The following is a 22,682-nucleotide window of genomic DNA, read 5'->3' as shown; positions in this document are numbered from 1 at the left end:
CTACTTAAATATACCAACTCCGAGACTGCACTACATTGAAGTAAACGGAAATCTCCCCTTATAGAGATTTCCGTTTACCCGTTCGATGTTCTGCACTTTCGCTATTCTCGTGTCGACAATGTCAGATTCGACATTGTCGGCTTTCAAGAATACAATAGGTAACTGATTAAATGTACCTCTCCCATAAGTACCTGCTGAATTGAACTGAGGATCATTGGGGCTTGAGCCTATCATACCTAATTTACCCCCTCACTAACCCTGCTACTACTACCTCCCAGGCAGACACTCACTCAGACATACACTCACACATGCATCCCTTCACATATTTCATACACACACACACACACACACACACACACACACACACACACACACACACACACACACACACACACACACACACAGACACACACACACACCCTAACACTACTTGATCACTAAACTCTGCTGCACTTACCTCTAACATGCTGGATGAACATGACTTTTAGTTGTGTCCATTACCACAAGCAGTCCAGAGAGGCCATTCTAATCTAATTGGCTGTGTAAAAGCCATACTAGAGGCAGCTGAGAAGGGTTTATGTCTCCCCAGACTGCCGCTGCAGAGACAGCCCACCAAAGTTCTGCATGTTTTCATGTTGCCATAGTATGGCAGTCTCTGAATCAGAAATGGTTACTCTGGGGTGAACAGCTCATATACACCTTGCAACAACCTTTCTAAATTCAACCCCCATGGATTAGGCATTAAACAGATACAACAAGTAGTCTGATATTTTAAATGATGGATGGCAGTTTGACAAATAAACTGTTATTTTCACTGGCAAACATAATATTTTAGATATGCAGACTTATTTTTCTCTGCTGGGAAACCGTTTTCTTATGACATCAAAAGTAACAGTCCCATAAGAATTAGTTTCTCATTTTAAACACATGCTGAATGTACTGTGTAGCCCTTTATATATATATATATATATATATATATATATATATATATATATATATATATAGATATTCATTTTACTTTTCCTTCTAGTGTCACACATTCTAATGGTGTGGTCATCATGTCTTGTTTTAGGTAAAAAAAAACAAATTTTGTCTTAAATGTATTTTTTAAAAGTATCTGTACAGGAGGATGCCTTCAGTTCTATATGATGTAACTCTATACTGTCATAAAACCTGAATGTACTGTTTCATGGTAAGCCCCCCCCCATTAATTGTTGTTCCCAGTGACACCCTGAAAGTAGACACAGATCTTTCAGCTACCTCATATGCCTGTTCACAACATTAGCTATGCCAGATAAGGAGAATGAGTGGCATTTACATTATTTGCACAAGTAGTAAGCACTGACTCATTGACTGGATACCTACTATAATTATCATATAAGTTATAGAGTTTCTGCAATTAACAAATGACTATAATAATCACTACTGACTAATGTCTGTTGCTGTGCCAGCAATTCTGAGATTTGAATGGGTGTTGCTGTCTTAATTTGTATATTTCCTACCCTGGAAAGCTGCACATCTTTTACTCATAATCCTTATATACTTGTCAGTAAATCAAATCTAATATCTATGTAAGGTTTTGTTCTAATTTTCCATTGATGAATGTAATTATTTATTTATTTATTTTACATTTGTTGACCAGAATAGTATGACTGGATACATGTCCATTTTCAGCAGAGGCCCGGGGAGAAAAGCTCCAAGATAATAATATACACTGAATATTTAGTAAATGCTAGTTTCAAGCAGATTACAGTCATAAGCAATACCAGCATTTAGCACATATAGTACTTATTATAAAACACTTTACAAAACATAACATTATTTTCAAAGTTAAACATACATAACATTACATTCAGGTTTAAGACACACTGAGCAGCAGTTATACAATTGACCCTCCCCGAAATGGAGTGGTAGAAAAAAGTTAGAATTAGTTGAAGGTAAGGCACCTAGGAAATAGAGAGGTCACTAGTCGGGGTTAGTGCAAGGACATAACCAATGAGTTCTGAAGTATTTCTTGAGTTTGTTTTTGAATTGAGTTAGTGAGAGTTCTAGGGTCAAGTCAGCTGGGAGTCTGTTCCATATTTTTCCAACAGAGTTGGCAAACAGAGAGTCCCCAGCTGAGTAGTTGGATTTGTATGTTTGAACTAGGAGTCTAGTGGATGATCGCAGTGGCCGGGTGCTGGTGTAGGGGCTGATAATATTTTTTAGTGTAGGTGTATTTTCTGGTTGGTAAAGGACTTTATGTGCCACTATTAGCTGGTTGAACTGCAGTAGGCTTAGCAGTTAAAGCCATCCTAGGCGATTTAGGTTGTGACAGTGGTGTGTCCGGTAGGCTGTGCCAGTAGCAAATCTGGCAATGTGGTTATAGCAGGATGACAGTTTATTAAGATCTGTTTTGTTTAAGTTGGAGAATAGAGGTGAGGCATAGAGAAGAGTTGACAGCAGATGGGAAAAGGGCAATTGCAGTTCTAGCAAGTAGGGTAAGGAAAGGTTTGATTGTGTAAAGAGAGCCAAGTTTTTTATTAATAGTTTTGATAGTTTGATTGATATGTGCATCAAACTTCAGGTTATCAACTATGACACCCAGTAGTTTACTTTTAGTTTAGTTTTAATTGGCAATCTGTTGACCTCTTGCTTTGTAAAGAATAAATTGGCTTCTTTTAAAATTCATTTCCTGTCACTAGACACAGTGTGGTCTTGCTGGCAAGCACGTTTCTTAAGAAAAGAAACATTCCACATATCAGCTCTTGCTTTATACCACAATCTTTTTTCTGACAGGAGTTCCTTAAGTTAAAATATTATATTATTACATGTCACTGTTTATTCTAACATCAAAGCTTTGGTTTTTTGGAAACTGAAATATTTGCAATAAAACTTGTGCACTTTTCAACTACTTTAGATTCTCTGATCACAGGTGTAAGGCTAGCTACAACAATGTATTGGATGCAGTGGCATGACGTCAGCTACTTTTTCTTTCCCATTTTGTACAAAACAACAAAATCATAGTGTTGCAGTCTTGATAACATATTTTAGTATTCATGATGTTTGAATCCTGGTTTGCTGCATAAAACTTTAAGAAGATTATGGTCAGTGATTAAATTGAAACTGTGCCCATAGAAATATTAGTAGGAATGCTCATAAGGAGACAACAGAGCTAATGCTTCTTCTTCTTCTCAACCTCCTTGTTGTTCACCTAACTTATACTGAGTTGCACGCTACCAGGGACACAAACAATTTAATGCTCCCAAACCCAGAAGGCCATTGCTATTTTATTTTTGACCACAGTTAGAAACTCAAGCGGCAATCTTTTCTCAGAGCTGCCCCTACCAAATCAGCCTACATTCCCACTGGATAATAACTGCTATCTTCCTAACCAAACAATAGCAGCCTTTGCAATCTGGCACTGAAACTCTACAATAGTACTACTTATCAGAAATAAGCTGCTGGCTCAGCAAGTGCTGTTGCACAAGGGTACACTTAATTAGAAGATTGTTTTTCTTGGCCAAATACAAGCATGCCGAGGACTAGCCCTGCTCTGTTCTCCCTTGTTCCACTCAGGCTCACTCCGCTCCCCTACTCATCCCCCATTCCCACACATCCCCACATCAATTACATTTACATATCACTATCCCCACCCCTCCCAACCACCCACCAATTGGAATTTTTCTCCAATCCAAAAACCCACCCCTTAATTACAAGACCTAGTTACTAACTACTTATCTAACCCCACTCAATCCTCCTATCCTACACTAAATCCTATATCTTTCTATCATCACTGACTCAAAAGTCTAAAATCTCTAGCAGAGTTTAACCTAAGTTACTCCACTGTAAACTGATTTAAAAACTATCCTTCAGGACGTAAGAAAGCAGTACTATGGCAAAACAATATATCCCCCTACTTTCCATACATCTGGGTGTCCCTCAGGGATCCATACTCAGCCCACTTCTGTTTAAATTATACACTGCCACTGGACAAGCCTCCCTTGTCCAGTACACAGACAATTCTACCTTAATATGTGCTGCACCCTCTCTCCAGGAATTACAGAATATAACCCAAGAAGCTTTCTCAGAAGTGGAAAAATGGTTATCTGACTCCCAACTCATTCTCAATCCAAAAAAGACAAAACTTAGGCTATTTTTCCCAGGTAAACCACTGAACCCTCCACCCCGTTTCACCATATCATCTGCTAATCTCGCCATCATCTCTACTGTACCCCATACAAAATTCTTAGGTGTCACTATTGACTGCTCACTCAAATTCAACCTACACATAGCCCAGATCATCAAAAAAGTAAATAAAAAAGGTGGCAGTCTATACAGACATAAATAGTATCTAACAAGCAGCACTAAAGCTACTCTTGCAACTGCTCATCTAGTCGCCACTCTTCTATACACCTCACCCATCTTTACTAATGTAAAAAAGGGTGAGCTCACAAAGTTGGAAAGCTGCTACAATAAAATAGCCAAATTTGCTACTGACCTCAACTATACAGAACACCACGGCACAGCACTCAGACACTTGAATTGGCTCAAACTACCCAAACTACTTACTTATAACCAGCTTGTTACCCTGCACAATGTAATACACCTACCTGAAAAAGTCGCTGCTCTACAGACTCTAGTGCAGCTCTATAATAGCACTCACCCTCTTCAGTCAACTAATAAAGCTCTGTTAACAATTTCCAAAATTAATAACATAGCTGGCCAGGCCCTCTATTCAGCAAGTACAACTAGGCATTGGAACCCCCTTCCCCCTGACATATGATCAATTACTGATAAACACAACTTTAAAAAAGAACTTAAGTAACTCTTACTTAAATCTAAACTGTCTAACTGTCCATTTCCCCCTTAGCAATTTACACCACACCTCCCTCTCCTTCACTACAGCTCTACTGTTCCTCAGACAGTTACTCAGCCTATTCTTGCTTTAAATGCCCTAGCATATCTTTCCAACACCACAGAGATAATATGTACAAATCAATGTATTGTCAATGCACTCAACTGTTATGTTACAGCCTTCACTGATATGCAGAATTTTTTCTCTTTTATTGTTTATGACTGATGTGATACAATCTTTAAATCTAGTAATTTGCTCTATTACTGTTTATGACTGATATGATGTAATCTGATGTAATCATATTACATAATCTGAATGTATTACGTAATTCTTGCTTAGTGAATGTTTGTCATTCTTGCGGAGCTTTTCTCCCTGGGTGGGCCTCCGCTGAAAAAGGACTTGTGTCCAGTCTGGCTTTCCCGATGAACAAATGTTAAATAAATAAAAATAATAAAATAAATTCTGTGTAGAAATAACATTTTAGCATCTTCTAAACATCAGCTGTTTTTTATTAATATATTAACGTTATATTTATGTTACAGTATTAGAACAGCATCCAAACATACTGGACTTTAATTGACAACAAGCCAAGTCTCATTTTCACAATCAGAACTTGACATCACCTGATCAGAAATGAAACAAACCATCTTTTAAAGCTTGCAATGTTTTGCCAAGATCCATAGTCCAATCCCAGGCCTTACAATTTTGCTGGAAGTCTGTATGTGGTTCATTTATAGTTTGGCATAATTTTGTGAATCTAGAATTATAGCTCGCCATACTAAGTAGACTTCTTACAGTTTTAGAATCCTTAGATGTTGATTTTTTAGGGGGTGTTCTGAATATATTTTATTTATTTATTTTACATTTGTTTTATTTATTTTATTTTACATTTGTTGACCGGGCTAGTCTAACTGGATATATGTCCATTTTCAGTAGAGGCCCAAGGAGAAAAGCTCTGAGACAATAAAAAGAAAAAAAATTATACAAATAGTCCACAAGAACAGTAGAAATACAAAATAATTACATAGTCCACAAGAAAAGTGGTAATACAAAATAATTACATAGTATACAATTGATTGGCAGAAATAATTATAGCAAAAGCAATTTTTTTTTTTTACTACCATTTAGGAAAATAAACAAAGAAAAATTGTTCTTGTTCAGTTTATATAAATAAATAAATAAATATATATATATATACAAATATATATATATATATATATATATATATAAGAAAAAACAAAAATATATTTAATGTACATAAAAATTCACACAGCACAGTAGGGAGTTACAACAATAAAAGAGAAAAAATGTTTAATCACGTCATATATAGAAGGTAGAGAAGTCTCAGCAAAAAGAATTCAGTTAGGGAGTCAGAATAGAAATATGATCATTTTCTGAGATGGTGAATACATAAAACTGTACCCTTTGCATGTTAAACATGTTAAAACATCAGTTGTCTTTGTATAAATTAAGTTGTAGCATGTTTTGCATATGTTCTGTCACACAGAATAATGTCATCACTAAAGTTTCTCATTTTTCTCTGTACCTTCATGTGCCTACTGGATAGTGTTTTACAAAATCTCAGCTGTGGACTTCATGCCAAACATGAGGTGTTTGAACCATATTAATTTACTTATTTCTGGAAAATCTTGCTGTGTATCTATTGCTGTGCAGAGTTATGGGTGATAGATCTAAGATCCAGTTTGCTGGCTGTTTTAGACTTGTTCACATTCAAGATTATCTCACTGACAACTAGTGTTAAATGTCCCACCCTGGAAATTGCTGTATTAGCTATCATCATATCAACACAGTTTCTGACTTCATCTATACTCTTGATTTTGTGGAAGTAATTGTAATTGTAACTTATCTGTTGTGCTAGTCCATTTATTTATTTTTCTGTTATGTCAGTGTCTTTCAACTTAGCTAGTTTAATTTTAGCTTCAGATCTTACATGATAAGTACTCTTCTGAGAGGTTGATATACTTACTTTAATGATATATCAGTATACACAGCTTGATCTGGTATTTTTTTCCAGTATTCCTAGGCCTTTAAAATGTTTCACATCAAGACCCAGCCACCAACTATGAAGTAAAGAACTAGTAGAGCCTCGAATCCACACCAAAAAATATGTTTATTGAGCGCTTTCATCAGCAACCATCAGCTGACTTCTTCAGAATACAAAAACAGACAAACATCATGTATTTATACTTCACAAGATCATGTGACTTTAACCACATCTTTTGTTAAAACCATATTAACCTAAAATAGCCAAATATTAGCTTAAATAGGACTCATACAAAATAAGACCATAAAAGTATATATAAAAAAACCCAAAAAAATATACACGTAAATAACAATCCATTACAAAATATGTATATATATATATATATATATATATATATATATATATATACACACACACACACTTACACAATGAGTATGTAAAATTTGCAACCTCTATCTTAAAAGTAATGATTTACTAATTAACCTATTGTTCAATCCAAGAACGTAGTTTCAAAAAACCGCTCAAGCTTACACTTTCATTAAGGCCAGGGAAATTGTTGGCATTCAATCTGATTTGCCACCACAACTCCCTGAAATTTAAAAGATCTTCCCAGGGACCTCCACGGGGATCTTGGGGAACTTTCTCAATGACTAAAAATTGGAAGTCATGTCCAGGGAACTGCATGCTATGTTTATATAAAGCACTGTTAGGGTTGCAGATTTTAATATCCCTAACGTGCTCATAAATCCTCTCCTTAAGACTTCTCTTGGTCTTACCAATGTAAAAACCTTGAAATAGCTGCATAAGGTGACATAAACCACACCCCTAGTGATACATAGATACTTAGATACATAGATACACAGACACATAGATACTTCCCATGGGGTCTTATGGGAATGCTATTAATAACAATCCTATCAGAGGTGTGGATATAAGGACACTGGGCACAAAAACCACATTTCTTAGTTCCCCCACCCTGCTGAACTCCTGTGTAGTTGATGTTCTGCAACAATTCCTTGAAAGAAGTTCATCTTCTAAAAATAATCCGGGATTGCTGTCCTACTTTTTCCAAAACTTCTACTTGACTGTTGAAAATGTACCAATTTTTTCTTAAAATATCAGAAATTTGATTATGGTCAAAGGAAAACTGAGTAACAAAAGATGATGTAAAGGGTACAGAGGATGTTCCTACCTCTAATTACTGTTGCAAAGCATGAGTGTTGGGGGAACTTGATTGGCATACCTTGTTCATACTCAATAATGGGCAAAAAATGCCAGCTTCCCTCTTGCCACACACTTCCTCTAAAATGTTGTCCACTAACCTCGTAGGGTACTCTCTGGCCATCAACATTTCCTTCATTAAACACCCCTGTTGATAAAAATATGCATCTTTAGTTACCATACGCGAAATGCGTACAAATTGCCCCTTCACTAGGCCCCTCTTTACATGCTCCGGATGACAACTTTGGTAATGCAGAAGACTGTTACTATAGGTGGGCTTCCTATACAAATCACTGACCAAACAATTGTTGTCAACATCCTTTCTTACAAGAACATCCAAAAAACTAATATAGTCCTGTTTGTATTCATAAGAAAATTTAAGAAAATCAGTGGTACCATTAATATATAATAAAAATTCTTCTATTTATTTTTGTTTCCCTTTCCAAACAAAAAACAAGTCATCAGTATACTGGAGGTATAAATTCCACGACCCATAAAAAGTCGAGTTAAAAAGAAACTTACGTTCCCACATGAGCATGATGATATTAGCAAAAATGGGGGCACAACACGCCCCCATAGCAACCCCGGTTTTTTGCAGAAAAAACTGACCTTCAAAAAAAACAAAATTGTGTTTCAAGACTAATTCCATTGAACTAACTAAAACAGATACATCATTATTGCTGAACAGCTTGGTATTGTATAGAAACTCCTCAAACCACTCTAAACCTAATGTGTGCGGAATAACATTGAACAAATTGATAACATCAATTGTCAAAAAAGTAGCAGTTACATCAAAAGGTAAACAATTCAACTTGTTCAAAAAATGCCAAGAGTCTATACATATATGTTGTTTGTGTTTAAGCACTGACTTTAATGTGGCATTAATATATTTCCCGATAAAAAAAGGTTTTTGATCCTGCCACACTAACGATGGGTCTCATTGGGGGGGGGGGGGGGTCATACAGATTCTCATGAATCTTAGGGATACCGAAAATATTTGGTACCCTGGGATGGTTGACACTAAGAAAGTTAAACAATTCCATATCGATTTGTCCCTGGTCTACCAAATCTTTTAAAACCAAGTCTATTCTATAATGTGCAATATGGACGTAATTGGCAGAAACTTCTTCATACACAGATCCATCCCATAACAACACATTCATCTGGTTGTTGTAGTTTGGTTTTAGACATCATTACCACCCCTCCCCTTTTATTGGGCTTCATAACCTGCAGTGATTTTTCAGAAACCAAGTTGCTCAGCAACTGTCTTTCATAATTAGTCAAATTCCACAACTTATAATCAGTTTTATTTTGGAGTAACCTCCTAAAATCGAACTCACAAAATGATTCAAATGACATTAAAGCATTCGGTAATGGAGGATTGAAAACACTACTTTTCCATAAACAGTTCACATTATCACCTAAAGATGCAGTTCCAAACAGCAAACAAAAGTTCAGCTTCCTGACAAAAATCTTTAGATCCAAAATAAGTTCCACAATTTTCGCTCCTTCAGTAGGAACAAAGTTAAACCCTTTACTAAGTAAGTCTGCTAATTCTGATTCAAAAACTAGACAGGAATAATTATGCACCACAAAGTCCCCTTGAACATTAGCATGTGCAGTATACATGCCTACTGCCTCATTGCAATTTTCGCCACCCCCTTTAAATCCAGGGTCTGGCACATTAAAACTATCACTGTCGAAAACCTCAATGGGCACACTGAATACATTACTAGCACGTACTTAATGCCACCTGTTTTGTTGCTTTTGTCCATTCCTGAATGAACTCCCTTGTTGGAACCTGCCCTGTTCTCGATTCCACTGAGGCCGATATTGTGGTCATCTCATTTGATTGCGTATCCTTTCGGATAGTTTTGGAAAAAGTAGGACAGCAACCCCAAATTATTTTTAGAAGAGGAACTTCTTTCAAGGAATTGTTGCAGAACATCAACTACACAGGAGTTCAGCAGGGTGGGGGAACTAAGAAATGTTTTTTCTTTGTGCCCAGTGTCCTTATATCTGCACCTCTGATAGGATTGTTATTAATAGTATTCCCATAAGACCCCATGGGAAGTATCTATGTATCACTAGGGGTGTGGTTTATGTCGCCTTATGCAGCTATTGTCAAGGTTTTTACATCAATAAGACCAAGAGAAGTTTTAAGGAGAGGATTTACGAGCACGTTAGGGATATTAAAATCTGCAACCCTAACAGTTCATAGGTTCATAGGTTCATAGGCTGGTACTAGGCTATTGGCCCTAGGGCCTATACAAGCCTAGCCATAACAATTCCCTGGCTATTTCTTCCCACACTATTTACTTACCTGGACCCCTGTCTAGCAGCGTGACTGACATGATCCCCGGGGTGAATTTCCTTTCTCCCATCCACTCATCAAGGTTCCTTGTGAAGAGGGCCAAAGGGGCGCTCTGCTTGACATGTGTGGGCAGTCTATTCCAGTCTGGGGAGTTTCTGGGTCAGGAACCTATCCCTCCAGCATGTTTTGTTTATTGTGATGACAAGGTTTAGATCCCTGGAGTGTGTGGCTCTGAGGGATTGTGATTTCTTTAAGTGTAGCATGTCCAACAGCTCTGGGTTTGACATGGCCTTGTATGTTAAGCAGAGATCGCCTCGGAGTAGACGATATGCGACAGAGTATAGCTGGAGTTTTTTAAGGCAGTCAGCATAGGGCATCTGCTTTAGGCCTGTGATTCTTTTAGTGATGTAGAATTTGAACAGCCACCTTGCAAACCAACAAGTTGGTTTGCAAGGTGACTGTTCAAATTCTAGTAATAACTTAGTTGGTCTTTTAGTGAGGTATTTCTGCGGCCTTTCCAGTTGTTGCAGATGTCTTGATGGTACATACCAAATGGGGCGTTGTATTTTATAATGGATCTAATGAGGGATGGGTACAGTGGGATAATGACCTCCTTTTTCCTGGATGAAAAGCCCTTAGTGATGAGGTGTGCCACATAGAAGGATTTCCTGACTGTTGTGGTGATGTGGTTATTGAAGGTGAGACCACTGTCCACCTGTGTCCCTAAGTCTCTTATCACACTTTCGGTATTTAGTGCTTTATATAAACATAGTGTGCAGTTCCCTGGACATGACTTCAAATTTTTAGTCATTGAGAAAGTTCCCCAAGATCCCCATGGAGGTCCCTGGGAAGATATTTTAAATTTCAGGGAGTTGTAGTGGCAAATCAGATTGAATGCCACCAATTTCTCTGGCCTTAATGAAAGTGTAAGCTTGAGCAGTTTTTTGAAACTACGTTCTTGGATTGGACAATAGGTTAATTAGTAAATCATTACTTTTAAGATAGAGGTTGCAAATTTTACATACTCATTGTGTATACATATACATATTTTTTAATGGATTGTTATTTACGTGTATATGTTTTGGGTTTTTATATATATTTTTATGGTCTTATTTTGTATGAGTCCTATTTAAGCTAATATTTTGCTATTTTTAGGTTAATATGGTTTTAACGAAAGATATGGTAAAAGTCACATGATCTTGTGAAGTATAAATACATGACGTTTGTCTGTTTTTGTATTCTGAAGAAGTCAGCTGATGGTCGCTGACGAAAGCACTCAATAAATGTATTTTTTGGTGTTGATTGGAGGTTTACTGGTCCTTTAAAATGTTTGCAAACTCTTCTTATAGCTTGGCTGCTTCAGATATATGTTTTTTACCATTAGCTACATAATTAATTGTCTTCTCTGGGCTTAACTTGTCTGCAGTAATGAAATTCAATAGTACCACCAGGTCCTTGCACAGTATATACTTCCATTTTGATTTAATTATTCTAAGAAAAGTCTGTAGTTTCTGTTTTCCCTTGACTGACAGAGGTTGCTGGCTATTATATGATAGACTTTTAAAATGTTTTGCTTGGACTCAGGCTAGAAATAGTATGCCATTTATGATGTTAGTTACAGATTCCAGGTCTATAATAAATGACACTGGTATGTTCTGTATTTAAACTGCTATTTAAGATTAACACTTCTCTGTGATGGTAATTATGCTGTGCGTGTTGTCCCATTCATGATCTGTTCTTATGGTTCTTGGTTACTGTTTACTTGATTTATTTTATGGTTGTTTTTGTGAGTGTTATTGACATTTTGTGATTTCTTTGAGAGATCAAAACTGTTTTTACATTTTCTTAATCTGTACTACTTATAAAAACGATTCAACGTACCACAAGGACAGTTTTGCTAGACATGTGTTTCTGTATGGAAAATTTATCCTCACACATTTCAAAGTCAGACTTACTAAATGACTTTGTGTAATCTGAATGCCTTGCATAAGGCTTGCATGAGGAGTATGTGTCACAGCATGTGCACTTTGTTTATGTTTATGTTTAAAACCCTTGGCATGATCATCGGACCAAGAACCAAGACATATTATAGCAGTTCTTTCAGTGTAAGATCCAATTCCATATGAGCTTCATTCATAGTTTGGTAGACATATAGCTCATATACATTTAGATGTGTTTTGATTTAATTGTCAGTATTTGTAAAACTCCAGTTTTTGGCCAACATTTTAAACTGGTCAGATATATATGAACTGTTAAATGCAACTGTTAAGACAAGCTAAAACAGAAGGTGGGGATTAGACCCACCATTAAGGGTAAAGGTACTTTCCCCCTGATATGGATGTCAACTATGTTGATACATGTCAGGGAGCTCCAACATGTTTAGCAATTTTGCAGACATAAGCAATAGGGTAAAAAGCAGAAATACTTGTGAAATCAAACAGGTGGCATATTATGGGAAGTGTTTACCTTGTGATTGATTTTACAAAGTAAAATTCATCAGGTTATTAAAAGACAGGGAATCTGAACCCTTAAGAGACATCAAGAAGAAATATTTCCTGAGTACTTTATATCAATATAGTCAGGACTGGAACAACTTTAAAAAGTTTACTGCTGGTATTAGAACAAACACTAGTTCTTGCCTGTGGGGTGACAGCAGTGCTTTACTGGAAGGGCATATATTTGTGCAGTGGTTTTATTTTAATGATTTTAAATCACCAAGGCTCAATGAAGCAATAATTCTATTGTTTTAACAGACCATTGTATCATTAGAGATTTGTTTGATTTTAATTATTGTGTTTTAAGGAAATTAACCAGTCAAAAGTTTGAATTATGTGCGATGTCATTCAATGTCGTTTATTTAAAATAGCTAAAATACCTTTATGTTGTCTGGTAAAGTTCATGTATTCAAAGAACAAAAGAGCTAATGATTATTTTAATTAAAGTGTGTTATGTGGTATTTCTTTCTTCTACATTTCTGTTTGTTTTAAAGTTTGGACATTGAACATGGAAGGCATGCTTGAATTTGATAGTTTCAAAATATATTTCTCTTGACTGTCGTTTTAAGTGGGACTTTTACTACTTACTGTATGCATTCTTGTGACTGACTTGAGGATTGCAGTAAACTGATAGGTAGTGTACTTTCATTGGTTGGCAGACTGAAATAGTTATTTTCAATTATTTCCCATGTGATCAGACATTCCGAAATATTTTGCTCTGCCAAGATAGTACCCAAGCTGGACATCCAAGGTATGGAATTATCCCTTCTCCCACATTTTGGATTCAGAGAAGAACACAGGGAGAGGGATAGTTTGGCTTAAAGTAAACTCGGATACCACTTTAGGCAGAAAAGAAGGATTAGTTCTCAAGGAAATCCTGTCTCTGTAGAAAATGAGATAAAGTTTACTCACCATAAGAGTGTGCAATGTAGATACTCTTCTTGCAGAGGTTACAGCAACCACTAAAACTGTTTTCCATGTTAAGAACCTCAAGTCAGCCTGATGACCTGGTTCAAATGGAACAAGTGTTAGCTTCTCTTACACACAATAAAGATTCCAAGAAGGAACCATCAGTTTTCTTGGCGGTCTTAAAACTCCTTTCAAAAACAATTTCACATGAGAATTCATTGAAAGAGGGGGATCCATGGACAGATATGCTGAAATGGCACACTTATATACCTTGATAGAGGAGCAAGAAAGGCCATAGGAAAGTAGATCACACAAATACTGCAAAACCAGAGCAACACTTTCCCTGAATATATGCTAGTTATGTTGTTGGCACCAACTATAAAACGTTTCCATTTGCTAATATATGATTTTCTAGTAGGAGACTTTCTTGCCTCCATTAGTACCTGCTACATATCCTCAGTAAACAGGCCCCTAAAAGGTATTAAGTCCCAGTCATTCATGCAGTCAGTTGAAGTTCTTTGGGGTTAGAATGTATCAAACACCTCTTTTCTCAAGTGAGTAGATACAGTCTGTGAAGAAGCTTGTGGTAATTGCCCCTGGCCAATTCCAAAAGAAGGGAAATCCTTGGCTGCCTGGGCCAGAAGGGAATCACTAGAAAAGAAAAGAAAGGGAAAGTAATCTGTCTTCTAGGCTATTTTGCATGGTGTCTTGGGGCAGAATTTTGCCAGTTGATTGTTCAGAAAGGAGGCAAAAAGGTCTATTGGAGGAACTCCCCACAGATGGATCAAATCTTGGAAGACCCTCTGATCCAATTTCCATCCATGAGGATCTGTCTTTGTCCTGCTTGGCTTTTCTGTAACACAGTTTTGCTCTGACAGAATGTAGGATGCCTGTAGTGTGAGATTGTGCTGTAAAGCTATATCCCATGCTCACATGGCTAGTCTGCATAGGGGATAAGACCTGGTTCCCCCTTGCTTGCATATGTACAGCATCACTGTGGTTTTGTCAGTAACACCTTTACAATTTACGGGGACCAAATGTGATTCAGAGAGTTGAACAGAAACAGCTGTATGCCCAAAATAGGAGGGTAGCAATGAGGATGCCTGTTGCTAACAGTTATGCAAATATAGTGATGTTTACTTGGGAGAGGAAATTTATTCTGTCTACAGATAACTGTCTAGCTAAGAATGTTATTTTTTATTGTAGGGTGTGGATGATTTGTTTTTAATTTGAAGAGGGAATGTTGAAAGTTTTAACAAGTTTTATGATTATTTATCATTCATATATTCTTTTTTACAATTTAAGAAAACAATGTCATCAAAGAACATTGAGTTCTTGGACATTACGGTGTTTAAAGGCAATACTAACACTCTGGGTACCCTATTGTAAGCGAAATGTGTATTTACATTGAGACAGTATGCACCCACAGTATGTCTGACAATATAGTTAAGAACCAATGTTATAGGGTAGTTAAACTAAACACAGTTGATGTCAGCATGTGTATACAGTTAAATAATACCAGTATGGATTTTATGAATAGAGAATACAATAAGAGAAGAGTTCAGAAATTTTGTGAAGAGGTTAAGAAATGTAAGTCTATGACAGCTAAACCTACTTTTTCAGAAAACAATCAAGATGGAGCAGTAACTACATGTAAATATGATAAAGTTAGACATTTGCTTACATATAACCGAAACACGACTAATGATAAAAGAATTATTATGAAACATTGTCATATCTTATAATATATACCAGAATTACAAATGGCAGTTGAGGAAAGACCATATTTTAGTTATAAGAAGAATCAGAGTTTGAAACAGATATTATGTTATAGGGAGCAAACACTTCTGTGCAGTATGAGACAACCTAATAGGAAAGAAACCTCTGAATGTGGTAGATGTGCTTTTTGTAGTTTTATATGTAAAGATAAGATTTTCATTCATCCTGTTTCTAAGAAGATCTATAGACTGAATGCATATGGCAACTGCAAAACTTGAAATATTGTTTATTTGGCTAGATGTGTTTTATGACAAGCATATTACTTGGGGAAAACAAACCAAAGACTAAAATACCACATTTGCAATCACCTGTCTGAGATTAGAAGAGAAGTAGTCATGAATGTCTTATATAAACATATTAAAGATATGGGACTTAAAAAGTTTTCTTTCTTGAAAGTTATTAATAGTAATGTAAGTGGGGGAAGTATTAATGACCAAACTGAAAAAGAAGAATTTAATTGGATTTTACATCTAGGAGCACATATTGCACCTGGATTAAATGGCTATGTTTCTTTAAAACCTTTATTAAAGGAGTACCAGAAATGAGCCTAATTGTTTGATCATGTGATTATGTTATTGTATAAGTACAGATGCTGTTATCTATTAGTATGCCTGAAGAAGCCTTTTACTTGGAGAAAGTTTTTTATTAGCATTTTTAAGCTTCCTTTATAATGAATAAACTTTATTTGCTTATTAATTGCTAATGGTTCCAGTGACTTTTGTTTGTCTTTATGTTTTTTAACTATGAAGTCACTGGATCTACTTGCGTTACTGGCTATGTCTTGTTTTAACTAGATTCAGTGCCTGGCAAGCTCCATTCTGCTAGTGGTACACCGCTTGTTCAGTAGGTTGTGCAAGTCAGGAAGTCCGCATTCACCTCCCAGAGCCGGCAACTGCAGTTTTCACAAGACTGCTGTGGGGTGTTGGGTGGTTACAGCAGACTCCCCAGACCCTACCTTGTCATCTGCCTAGATTCATTCTAGCCTCCCCAAACTGCTGTTTTTCCCCCCTTCAGGGGTCCTCCTCTGCTCACCTTTAGACTTCTTGCTGTAAAAGGATCTTTACTTGGTGGAGAACCTTAAACTGCTTGCTGTAAATGCTCTATTGCTTGGTGGGAGTAATTTGTGCTCTAGCTTGAGATAGGTTGATAGAAAAACTGTTTCACAAATTGCATTGTCTTTCCCTTATCTTTTAGTCTTCTAAATATGCCTTACCAAGGGCAGCCAAAAAACAAGCCTAGTCTAAGGAGCATTGAGTAACTGCCATTCTCAACCTCAGAGAAGGCTTACAGTCAAAGTCTTTTAAATACAGTCCTCACAGCTACTCCCATGTGGCAATCATCTGCAGCAACATAGCCACACTTGACTGCATGCATAAAACAGTGCGGGCAGTTTTGTAATCCTATCCCTTAAGGTTTTGCAGCATATCTCATTTGTCATATCCACCATTAATTTGAAATGTCCTCATAGGAAGGTGTCATATAGATCTGGCAGTTAACTGTTCTGATTCCAAGGTTACAGGAAATAAATATCAATATCTTGTTATTGTATTAAAGCCAACAACCTGTAATGTTGTTTACTATTGCTGCAACTTTGTATCTCAATTTATCATGTACATGATGTGGAGCTTTTCTCCCCGGGCATCTGCTGAAAAAGGACCTGCGTCCAGTTGGAATTTCCCGGTAAACAAATGTAAATAAATAAATAAATTTTCCCCAAACTTTGTAGCACTCTAGTCTCCCAGTCAATGGGAAGGGTGTTGAACTTGTGAGCTAATTTTGATTTCCTGGTTGTACCTGTGGACACAGTGGTGGTATCTACCACAGCAATACTTGTAACTCTTGAGTACCACGTAAAAGACATAGGTTTCAATGAAGGCCCAAATTACTGGAAAACTGGAAATGATCCTAGGTTTTTCCATGTCCACTATCTCCAAGTACCAGTTTTTGGAGTCAGGCAACTCCTTAACACCACAATGAATGTGCTCTCTCTCATAAGGTTCCTGGTCTGTCCAAAAGAGATATTATAAGGAGAATGCTATGAAGTTATTTTGTCAATGTCATCTGTACTGTAGCCAAGTGAGAACTGGACTGGTCCAAGCAGGTCACATCTTCCTTCTCCTCTTTCTCCATATTAGAACTGGATAGCCTCACTGTGGAGGGGACCATTAAGTAGAGGGAGAGGAAGCTTGGGAAAAGATCAGGGCATACTATATACTTATTGGTGAACTTCCTATAATCAAAAATGCTGGAGATGAGGCAGACGTCAGTGGAGTGAACATCCAATAGTGGGACATTGGGACAACCAAAGGCCACAAAGGTGACAGAAAAGGCCTAAAAAAGAAACCAGACACACTTCTTCATATTCTTCTATCAAAGTTGTAGGGGTCACTAGTAAAGGGAAATGCTGAGTCATGATCAGAGAGAAGCTGGGCTCATGCACAGAAGTGGAAACTGTTGTGGGTGTCTAAGAACTAGCATCTGACTGAGGTACAGTTCATAGGTTCATAAGTTCATAAGTGTATACTAGACTAGCAACAACTAGGACCCTTATAAGCCTAGCCATGCAACTCAAATGTGACCATCAAATTTGATTTATATAGGGGATAATTTACACACTGCCTCTGTCCATCAGAGACTCAGGTGCCAGACTATTTAACCCTGATGGATTCTGATGCTCGAAGTGTGCTGTCTGTTTCCAAACTTCTAAATTGGACAACACAAGTTCAAATGGAAATAATGCAGGAGCCTGGACCAAGGGCAGATGAAGCTGTGCCTCTCCGGAGCTTCAACTAGGCAGAAAAGACAATGTAAGTAATGATCTTCTAGGGGACATTGCCTCCCACAGGTACATTTGCTGGTGTTCTTTTCTGGGAATGTTATGGACTTCAAAAAAATTCTTAAAACTCACAAACAGACAGAAATCATTTACCAATAGCAATAAATAATAAAAATAAACAAATAAAACAAAACAAAACAAAAAGAAAGTTGGCAGAGATCTGTGGCTCTTCTAACTGCAGTTAAGGAAAATTGTCTTCTAAATAGGTGTGCAAATTTTCTTCTGCCCTTCTCCAAACACATATAGTGTAAAGAGTGAAGGGGAAGTAGGATTTTAATGCAGACTACAGGACATGTACACTCACACTGTTGCTAAAGATTACTGCACAAACTACAAATTGTAACCAGGAGACAGGCTGAACAGCATGCAAATCCAGGCAGGGCAGTTTACATATTTTGCAACTCTTGTCGTGATTCACAATGCAAAGGTTGCATTATTAGGCGATGATTGTTGGAGAGTTACATGCAAATACAGTAGTCAGGGGTGGGTATTTTGAAGTAGTTCAGTGTCCTGAGTCTATGGAACACCCCATGCATAGTACAGAGGTCTGGTACTGCATACTATGGAAGTTACTTTAAATGGTGTAGAATATGTGTAAGTTTATGCTGCTAGGTAGCAGTGTGAGTGTATGCATTGCAATGGACAGCTTTCCCCTGTGCAAACTGTTGATCCAGGTAAATAGTATCGAAGTAGTATATGGAAGTGTGTGGCTTAATGCCTGTGAATGGGTGTGTGTATATTTTGTGTGTGTCTGTGTGTTTTTGTGTGTCTGTGCATGTATATGTGTATATGTATGCCTGTGAGTGTACCTTTGTGTCTGTGTGTCTCTGTGTGTGCTTGTGTGCTTGTATGTGTGTGTGTGTATGTGTGTCTGTATGCCTGTGTGTCTTTGTGTGTGTTTTTGTTTGTCTGTGTGTATGTATGTCTGTGAGTGTGAATTTGTCTGTGTGTCTCTGTGTGTGCTTGTGTGTGTGTGTCTCTGTGTGTCTTTTTGTGTGTTTTGTATGTCTGTGTGTATGTATGTCTGTGAGTGTGCCCTTGTGTCTGTGTGTCTCTGTGTATGCTTGTGTGTGTGTGTCTCTGTGTGTCTTTTTGTGTGTTTTCATGTGTCTGTGTGTATATGTGTGTATGTATGTCTGTGAGTGTGCCTTTGTGTCTGTGTGTCTCTGTGTGTGTTTGTGTGTATGTGTGTGTGTGTGTGTGTGTGTGTGTGTGTGTGTGTGTGTGTGTGTGTGTGTGTATGGTTGTGTGCCTGTGTGTCTCTGTGTGTGTTTTTGTGTGTCTGTGTGTATGTATGTCTGTGAGTGTGCCTTTGTGTCTGTGTGTCTCTGTGTATGCTTGTGTGTGTGTGTGTGTCTCTGTGTTTCTTTTTGTGTGTTTTCATGTGTCTGTGTGTGTATATGTGTGTGTATGTATGTCTGTGAGTGTGCCTTTGTGTCTGTGTGTGCTTGTGTGTGTGTGTGTGTGTGTGTGTATGTGTGTGCGTGGTTGTGTGTCTGTGTCTTTGTGTGTGTTTTTGTGTGTCTGTGTGTATGTACATGAGTGTGCCTTTGTGTCTCTGTGTATGCTTGTGTGTGTGTCTCTGTGTGTCTTTTTGTGTGTTTTCATGTGTCTGTGTGTGTATATGTGTGTATGTATGTCCGTGAGTGTGCCTTTGTGTCTGTGTGTCTCTGTGTGTGCTTGTGTGTATGTGTGTGTGTATGTGTGTATGGTTGTGTGCCTGTGTGTCTTGGTGTGTATTTTTGTGTGTCTGTGTGTATGTATGTCTGTAAGTGTGCCTTTGTGTCTGTGTGTCTCTGTGTTTATGCTTGTGTCTGTGTGTGTATGTGTGTGTGCCTGCATGTGTGTACTCATGCATTTATATGTGACAATCTGTGTCCTGAATGCAGGCAGAGGAGGGTGGAGGGGAATCATAAGATCCTAAGCCACTATGGTTACAATGGATATGACTGCGTGAATGGATGTGGGTTGTGAACCATTGCACCATCAGGGATGATTTCCCCTTCCACACAATGTCATGTCTGATGAGGAAATATCACCAAACTTTGGGGAAGGGCCAGGAACATCAACAGTACTTTGACGGGTAGTCTGACAGTGGTCAGAGTAGCTGTCAGATGATGGCTTATGTTACTTTGGCAGCTGTTAAAAAAGTATTATCAAGTGCACCTCAGTATTTGCTGTTTTATGTTTGTGTGTGTGTGAGGTATGGACATAGCTCTGTGTGTGTGTGTGTGTGTGTGTGTGTGTGTGTGTGTGTGTCTATCTCCATAAACACACACACACATACACACACACACACACACACACACTATATCTATCAGCAGATGTTGACTTTCACAATACTCGACCCTCATATAGTTGATCACAAAGGATTGACTATACAAAGGATGAATACTGACCCACTGCACACTCCATATAATCTACATCTGACTGCAAATGTAGGGCATCTAGCTATACAGTTCTGATCAGATACTAAGAGAGCTGACTACAAAGGAAAACATAACAAAACAGAAGGTCCTCCAGTAGCACATATTAGCCTAGCTGCAAAAATAACTTTAAAATAAGAAGAAATTACCAGCACATACATTTATGATGGGGGCACTGCTCCCACACTCATTTACTTATGTATATGAACTAGTTTGTAGCACGACTGTGACTACAGGATAAAACTCTTCATCTTTGTACTCAACCTCAGCATATGAGTGAACTATAGAGATATTTGACAGACTGTGATACAGAAAACAACAGTCAACTAACTGAGTAGTTGACAAACACATACATACAGACAGACACACACATGCATATTCACTGAATACTGGAACACCCAATACCCTCTTGAATGATGTTGAACGAGGCATGAGATAATTTTAAGTGTAGATCATTCAGATGGCAGAGTTATCTCTGAAAGGGGATTTTAGATGCCTGATGTGTTGTAGAATACTTTGATCTTGACTGAAGCAATATTGAATAGTAGAAACATTTTTGACACTGTTTAAAGGGCAGGCCTCGACCAGCTAAAAGTAAAGTTTACTCAGTTTTAGATTTGACTTGTGCATATACGCAGGGAGAAAGGATCACAAATGTGGAAATAGATAGCCATTTTGGATCATGTGATTACTCAATAGTAATATCACAATCAATTTAACTATAGAAGTGAGGGTTCTGATCTCAGGAGATCAAACCTATGAAAAAGGGCAGCATCTTAGAAAAAACTTGAGCAGGCATAACATGAAGGTATTGCAGATGGCAATGTGAGATCTAAAACATATATTCAGAAACGTAACAGTCATTTGTGTGAAACACGTACATGAGCCAAAAAGAAAGGAAAAGCTACTGTGGTTCCTAAATGTGATGTCATCAAATGTTATGGAAAATGTACAGAAACACAAAACAGGAAATTAGATAACACCATCAATGACAGAAAATTAAAGATTATAACAGAAGACAGGTTAGCTAAATCAGTCAAGAAAGGAGACAACATATTTTATAAACAAGTAAGGGAGCAAAGCAAAGGGATGTTGAAACCTAAAAAGAGATGAGAGAAAGTCAGAAAGGAATGTAACAAAAAACATAACTACTAAATCAATATTTATCAGTATTTGCCAAGAAGTATAAGGGACATTTGCCATATTCTAATATGAGACATCATTGCAAATTGTGGATGATCCCAGTCTTTTAACAGAGGAAGTGATCATGAAGGAATTTAAGTAGCAATACCTCTAACTAAACTTTTCAACAGTCATGAAATGAGAATAAAGGAAGGTGTAAACCTCATTCACAAGAGTGGAAGCAAGACAAAGACTGGAGGCTATTTTTGGTTGGCCTCCCATTCCTGCTGATCAACTAGCTGATTAACATAACTCTATTCATTAGCTTCCTATTGGGTGACAGTTAACCAAACTGAACCATCATCCAGGAGTCCTTCAGGGAATTTGTGCTGCTAAACCCTACTTCTCTGTGCACGCCTGGATCAGCTTCTGTGCCTGGGTGCTCTATGGATGCAGCACTGGCTGGTATCTGCTGATGAACATTTTGAGAGCATGACCCCAGTAACAAGCTTCACTCTTCCTTCCAAGGAGAGTTGAATAGGCACAGCTCCTTCTGTCATCTCCCACTCACAGTTGGCTCATCCAGTACCTTGGGGTCACTAATCAGACCCTTTTTTTCATAGTCAGGACTAAATACCTGTACAATAACAGAGTTGACTAGGGGGTGGAAATAGCTGAAATACTGGTTTAACTACAGGTGTGAGTAAAATCATAGGCTCACTGTTAATGAAGAGAATT

General features: G+C 37.5%; 1 protein-coding gene across 1 annotated transcript in view; it reads right to left on the bottom strand.

The window, feature by feature from the left end:
• SLC30A3 (solute carrier family 30 member 3) overlaps positions 1–22,682 on the bottom strand; it is a 477,738-nt gene that overhangs the window by 346,330 nt on the left and 108,726 nt on the right. The gene's annotated exons all lie outside the window — the stretch shown is intronic.

The sequence above is a fragment of the Protopterus annectens genome, chromosome 6.part1, assembly GCF_019279795.1.
Source record: "Protopterus annectens isolate FY-2018-M chromosome 6.part1, PAN1.0, whole genome shotgun sequence".
Classification (NCBI taxonomy): Eukaryota; Metazoa; Chordata; order Ceratodontiformes; family Protopteridae; genus Protopterus; species Protopterus annectens.
This window is presented reverse-complemented; position numbering and strand designations above follow the sequence as displayed.